General features: G+C 39.0%; 1 protein-coding gene across 3 annotated transcripts in view; it reads left to right on the top strand.

The window, feature by feature from the left end:
* The first annotated feature begins 345 nt into the window (after positions 1 to 345).
* The window catches only part of sema6a (sema domain, transmembrane domain (TM), and cytoplasmic domain, (semaphorin) 6A), a 150,286-nt gene continuing 143,209 nt past the window's right edge, over positions 346 to 7,422 (top strand). For 2 of the 3 annotated variants that reach the window (XM_038308115.1, XM_038308112.1), the window contains exon 1: positions 346 to 723. The gene's annotated coding sequence lies outside the window, so the exon portion shown is untranslated. The remainder of the gene's footprint in view (positions 724 to 7,422) is intronic. The other variant, XM_038308114.1, reaches the window with a different exon arrangement.

The following is a 7,422-nucleotide window of genomic DNA, read 5'->3' as shown; positions in this document are numbered from 1 at the left end:
TCATGCGTAACAGCCCCGTACCAGAAGAGAGAGAGACCACCGTGGGAGAAAGAGCAGTCCTGAGCGCGTGGACGCTGAGAGATCGCATCCACAACAGAGTGTGGTACTGCGAGTAGTATTCGTAAATAAATATTCTGTATGAAGCATGGATAAGTTGATAATATGTCACTGTTTTCTTTCTTCCTCAAGCTGCACATTTTTTTTCCTGAAAAGCTGCTGCGTAAAAATAGAAGTACAGTTGTCCATAACTGGCCTCCATTGAGACAATAGCTCCCATTCCTTAGACGTAGCTCCTCCCTGTATGTGTGAGTGTGTGTGTGTGAGTGTGTGTAGCCGGTGGGTGACAGCTGGGATCGCTGCGCTCCGCTCCAGTCTAAGCTTCTCCAAATAGGATGACCGTCGGCTTTTGTGGAGGAGGACAGCGTACGCCTCTCTAGCTCGTTCTGGGACACCCCTATTTCGGTCCTTCTCACCTGAGGAAAAAAACCCTCAGAAAGTAGAACATCGCTTCTGTGTTTAGTGTGGATTTCTCATGGATATTCCGAATTAAAGAGGTGCGAATTGAGCGCGGCATGTAACAAAAAGAAGCGCAAGAGAAAAGTAGCGCTCATCCTGTTATTCTGAATCGAGCTCATTCATCTGAACTGCTTGAAAGGAAAGATCTGATGGATTATTAAAATAAAAATAGAAAAAAGAGCTGTCATAGACATTCATGAGCTGAAGGTAAGATTCTATTTTTTATTTATTTTAAACTTCCACCAGTCAGTACAGCTGGAGACAAGTGCATACGCTTCATTGGACATGACCAATGCGTAAACACCTTATTTAAAAATAATTCCTACACAAATCAATGACAATTTCACATCATTATAAGGTTTATTTTGTTGTTATTGCAACAAAAAACATAAGAAATGTCGTTTTTAATGTCCTCTGGTGGTGTTTACTCCTTTGGAATAAAGAGGGTCTGTTTAGTCTCCACGGTGCTGTTCAGGATCTAATAGAGGCAAAGCAGAAGGATGATGATGCCTGAATCATCAGCAGGTACATGGAGGTACAACTTTTATGAGCTCACAAACAGTTTTCCTCTTGGTAGGAAAATGCATGTTTAATTTGGACTAAACTTCCTATGAGGTGTTCAAAAGTTAAAAAAGAAAATTATTCAAGTTTACTGCGTGCTTAGTTTAAAATACACCTCTGCAGGCTTACAACATAGGGTGTTTTCCATTTATTTTCATGTCATAGAAATTGGATTAAACATATCAATGAATATGGGATTTTAATGAAACTGTATTGTTTACAGTTTTTCCTTTTTTCCTTCACTACAGTCAAAGTGATGTGGATGAGTATTGATTTTCTGCCTGGATTAGGATTTTCATGGAAGGTCTTGTCTCTGTAGGTTTTCTTGACAGTTTCCCATCCATAAGCACAAACATACATTGGTTTGAGTGTTTTCAAGGATTTGTAGCTATACTTGGCGTTGGTCATAATTACCCTTGTCAATAAGGATCAATAATATGCAATTCCAACCAGGATGCAGATGTGTTTTCCATTAAAAGAAGATGTTCCAGTAGCATATTACATAAAAAACTGGAGAAAGACAGTGTTGTAACGTCAAAGATATATCTTTTATTATAACAAACATGAGTGCCAACACCCTATTGCTCCATTGTTGCCCCTTTCTCCCCCCCTCCTGTCCACTCTCCTCGTCCTTGTCCAGTATTTAAGATAAGATTCCCCCCCCTGAGATATTAGTACGAGCTGTGAAAGGGAGGGGGTGGGGGAGTTGGATACGCAGGCTTAAAACTCCAAATATTGGTTACAGATTGTAAAGCTTGCAAAAGATTGGGGTGAAAAAAGCTTGAGAATCAAAATGCGGAGCCGTAAATGCCTCCCGTCAGCTGATTTTCAGCAGCAGCACATGTTGTTTGGGAAATATAATTCAACTATTGGCTCTGTATATTTATTTTTCCAGAAATACTAGGTAAAAACACAACACTTAAGTAATTTGATCATCTTTCTTTTTCTCTCCGAGCAGTTTAAATATTTTGTCCATCTTGTAAAAGCTGGGATAATAGTGCAGGCAGTCGGTTGGACTGACTTAACTGATTATTAAAGCTAAATTTAGAGGGTTGTAGGGACGAATTGAGAGGAATCTGGTTATATCTTGAGATTCTGGTTGATTGGATTTTTTGATTAGAGGTTTTTCCTATTCAACTGGACATGAATAAGACCTATGTGTCCTGTAAAGTGCCTTAAGGGGGATACTGGTACCATGTTGAAAAGCTCAACTGGATGATATTGAACCTGCTAGAAATGCCTGTCTCAGGAAGAATGTGAGTTGATCAGAAATGATCACTTGTTTTTATTGTAATCGATCTGTTGACATAATGTAAACATCTGATATTTCTTCACATCAAGATGCTTTCAAAGCTTAACAGGGGGAGAAGCTGTGACCTCAGCCTGCGTTTTTAAACCTACCAATGTATTAATGCTTGACATCCCAAAGAAATGGTCAAGATCGGATACCAGATAGAAGAAATTAATATATATAATATGTAATATAAATACTATGATATGGAAGTAATCAGTTGGTTTGGAACTTTTTTACCAACTACACTGATTTACTCTGTGTTGAAGTTGTTACTAAGTGAATCAGTATTCCGCCTATTTGAAGACACAGATAAGGTAAGAGAGTAAAGGAAATCTTGTTTTCATCTGAGAGCTCTATAACAGGGCTAGAGTTATGCTTCTATTGGTCATTCATCTACATTTTCTTTCTGGACTTCTTCAGTTTTGGTATTTTTATATATCTGTACATTGGCCATTTCATATACCGGTATATGCAAATATTTGTCCACAGCCTGCTCAGCTCCTCTTAAAACATCAACCTGAAGGCAGTCAGATGTTCTAGATTCAGTTTTTCTTATGATCTTCCACACTCTAAAAATGCCACAAAATTTATTTCATTTTGGCTGTTCACCACCGCCACCGCAAACCCAGTAGGCTAATCCCGCCTTTTAACAGTTTTTATATAAACACTCTGTGGAGACGTGGTGCAGAAACATGAATTACAGCGTGATTACCTTTTGTGACAATGGCCCGCCTGTTGTCCTCACGGAGAATCGGAACACGGCAGAGCGACCCGGGCTGATGCTTGTATTTGGAGCAATGCTCTGTGGAGCGTTTGATCTGCCGATCCCCTAACAATAGCAATGGGGACGGCTTTGTGTGTGACTGATGTGAATTTGTCACAGTGTTTGTGTGTGTGAGAGTAGGAGAGAGAGGCACAGGGAGTTCGTCTCTACCTTTGCCAGTTAAGGACACATGCAGATGCTGAATACAGAGGCTCTGAATAATTGATAAATGGCTTTGCTCCTGTTCAAATGAATTGGCCGTCTATTATAAACAACTAGAGGAGCCAACTGCTGTTAACTACTGCTCCTCATTCAGCCAGTGTCAATACCCAGCATTCAGCCGTGTGTGTATTTATGCATATTTTATAAAAGCCATGTTTTATTGATGTGCATCCTTGGTGTGTGGGCTCTTTTTTATAACAATTAGAGTACAAGGAAAACTCGGGCCCGTGTTTCTCCTCTGGATGTGATTTATTGATGCTTAACCTATTTTTCTGATTCCTCATTTCTCTAAATTGCTGGCCCATAAACCACTATGTTTTGATGGTGAATGACAAGCCTCCTCTATAGCTGGAGAAATTTGGCCCACCTTGACTTTAGAAATACAGCTCAGGGTAGTAAAAACAACATGTTCATGGACCTGTCTTTCACATGCGTGGTAATGCTCCTTGGCTGACCTCAGGTCGATTACGCTCTGCTGTGATTCAGATGGCAAAAAAACAGGATGATTTTCTATCCTGCAAAACATAACTCCCCTTCTGGATAAAAAACTTCCCCACTTAACCTTCTCCTGCTCCATCTCTTTCATTTAGGCTGGCTATGGTTTCTCCAACCCTCTGAAGTCGAGCTCATTATTTGATAAATGGCTTTCATTTTTGCTAAGAAAAACACACGGAGGACATTAGTGGGATGAAAGGAGATATTAGGCCGGTGAGTTTTTTTTTTTTTTTTTGTCTTCAGAACTAGAGGTTTATTTACTCACATCCTAATGCTTTCAAGTCAAACTAGAACATTTATGGTAGCTTCTTTGTAGCTATTTGTGAATATAGATAAGCTATTAAATTTCAATTGAAAAACAACCACCTTTTGATACCTGAACAACTATGAATGTACAGAGGAGATTTGGTGGAAGCTGTTGCTGTTGTGGAAAAATATGCAGATGGAGAGAATATTTACAATTAGCTCTACCATATGGTTCAACTGATCGACTGATCAGTGATGAACCTAAAAAGAAGAAAAAACTAATTTTAATGGACAAGATACCATAAACTCTAAACACAAAACACTTAAGCTGAGTTTTTTTCAGAAAATGTTTTGACACCTATCCAGGAATCTTTGTCAATCCTGTCGGCGAACAGTAGGACTGTCATTATTGACACCATACACTATTGTCTGTTTGACCGTTTAATTGTCGGACAGTGTTTCTTTGTTCTAGACTTGGATTCAAATGATGAAGTTATGAAAAAAATCATAAGAAATCTTTGAACAGAGGTTCTCAAACGAGATTATAAACAGTTGAAATCTTAGGCTTTGTTCACATTTCAGACCTTAATGCCAAATTCCAATTTTTGGGGGAAATCCAATTCTTTTGCATGGTCGTTCACATTGCCAAATATATGCAACAGGTTTGTGATGTCCTGTGTGAACTGCATTCATACAACTAAATTGTCAAAAATAAGCAGTAGAGCACTTAATGGAAATAAAGATGGATGGTAGTGCTGGAGGGCATCTTGCAATCTTTCATTTATTTTCCAACCAGATTTACCAATTTTTTCAAGAACATTCAAAAGAAAGACTGCTCTCTACATATTGTCCTCCGTGGTCATTTTTCTTCCTGGTTCTGCATAGCAAGATACAGTATAGTGACCTCTGTCGGCTGTTAATGGTGTACTGTACAGGTCAGGTGAATGCGACCGTTCAGACACAGGTCTCATTTGAAAAAATCAGATGCGTCTTGGATTTAGAACCACATAGCCAAGTGGCCTGTTGTTGTTCAGACTGTCATGAAAAGATCATATACAGGTATTGTTAAAAAGAAAATCGGATTTAGGTCACTACTGTCTGTGAACTTAGCCTTATTTGACAAAAGACCAAAAAATATTTTGTAGTATCTTCAAAGAGTTGAAAAGCTTCTATATAATCTATAAGAACACATTTTTAATAAACATTAAAGTTATACATATGTTTTTTTTTGTGTAGGGGATGTTGTCACGAGAGAACGTCCTGAAGAAACTAATACAAGGAATGTTCTAACAAAGTAGCTGTCTAATAATAATGAAGAACAAAAGTTATATAAATCTATACCAAAGTTTCACTTTTACAAGCATTATATGCTTTCATATTAGTTTGAGACAGTACATGTTTCACACAGGAGGATTATTGGTGGCACACTACCTTCTGCTTCAGTTTCCTGTATAGATAATCCCCAATTTTACCTTAAAATGACATTCAAATTGACATGGACGGTAAAATGTCCTTTTTCTTTAAAAAGCACTTGCTTAAACTATAATGGCATTTTTGACACTGGAGACGGTTTCAAGTAGGTCTATAAAAATATCTTTGGAAGTGGTGTTATGTTAATATCCAAGGTGAACAGTGGTGGTTTAATGGATGATATGGCACCCTGCCAGTGCGCTGTGACAGGAGATGGTAGGAGAGCCTTGTTCCGTTAAAAATAAGGTATTATGTTATTGCTTATTTGCAATATTTAAAAATAATGGACATTCATAAGAAAGTTTATGTGAATTTATTGTTTGTTAAATGAAAGGATTGTTTAGCTGTTTTCATATAGGGAATCTGGCCTGCTTTTTTGGACCTGAACAATATAAACATTACCTTCTACTTCACCTACCTGTGGTCATAATGTCATGGCAGGTTGGTATGCCTTGTGTCTATTAGACTCTAGTATGCTCTCTACCAACAAAGGGGCACACAGAATGTAATCGCTCTCATATCTCCAGTTCGGCGTCTTGTTCCAGTTCGTTCTGCCTTTCACTTACAAACACAAACACAACCACCCGCATGGCTGCAATGGTGTCCAAGTTGTATTGTGTTGTTCTTACTAGCCTGAACCCTTATGTGTCCACCTCTGACTGTTCGATTAACCGTTTATGCCTTTAACATGTCTTCATATTCTCCACATTTGCATAATTGACTGAGCTTGTTTTTATACTCGGCCAAAAAGATTAAAAAAAGCCAGAGGCATGGAGGACCAGGCAACTGGATGTCTGTTTTTTGGCTCTGAGACCGTGGCAGGACTTTGTTGTTGGAAATTAAGTGAATTAGAAAGTGACCGCCAGCCTTCCAGCACTTCTGATGTTGGGGAAAAAAAAAACAGCTGAGGAGACTGCAAGCTGGATGAAACAACACAGAAAAATCAGATTATGCCATAATGGATTTTTCCTACTTCAAACACTTCATCATATCCAACAGTAACATGTTGTAATACCTTTGTCACAGATTATGTTTTTTCCCCCCTCTTTTTGTCATTACCCAAATGGCATTGAAAGCAAATGCATTTGAAGGGATAATCCGTAAGCAGCCGGCCTTTTTTAATGGGGACGCCTGAAAGTTGGATAAACGTCTGGCTTAAAAAAAAAAAAAAAGGCTAAACTTGTAAAGCACAGACCAGATAATGTCAAACACGGTATGCGATGTTAAAATATTATGTCCTATTTCCCATCCTGCTGTTGTTTTGCTCTTAAACACGAGTTATGTGAGTCACAGGGACGGCCTTGCTGCGTGCACGGACTCATTAGGGTAACAACCGCTGCTGTGGCTGTGGTCATGCCAGTGGTTAGTTTGTTTGTCCGGAGCCAATAAGGAAAATTATGTCATGTTGATCAACCTCTTAATTTGCTTCTCCTGCTCTAACATTACTGATAGCACGTATCTGTGTGTAAGTCAGGCCTCTGTGACAAAAAGACGAAAGGTGGATAATGATGGAGGCGGAGGAGGTGTGGATATGGGTGTGTGCGCTCTCTGCAACTGTTTGTGTGGTGTTGTTTGAGTGCATCTGTCCCTCCTCCCCAGGCCCAAGCGATTGGCACTGCATCTCTCATCTATTAATCATAGGGAGCGCTTGCTCTCTCATTCGGTTGCCATAGTTTCAGGACCTGAGACAGTGTTGGGGTGCCTGGAGAGAGGAAATGTGAGGGGAAGACAAGGAAAGGAAAGGAGAGAGGAAATTAAATAAAGTAGACAGCATTTTTTTTAAATAATAAAATGTGTCTAAAAAGTTAGAAAACGAAGAAGAGTTTAAAGCTGAGCTGAGGAAGCAAAAAGGGAA

The sequence above is a fragment of the Cyprinodon tularosa genome, unplaced genomic scaffold (assembly GCF_016077235.1).
Source record: "Cyprinodon tularosa strain WSP-4 unplaced genomic scaffold, ASM1607723v1 ctg63, whole genome shotgun sequence".
Lineage (NCBI taxonomy): Eukaryota > Metazoa > Chordata > Actinopteri > Cyprinodontiformes > Cyprinodontidae > Cyprinodon > Cyprinodon tularosa.
This window is presented reverse-complemented; position numbering and strand designations above follow the sequence as displayed.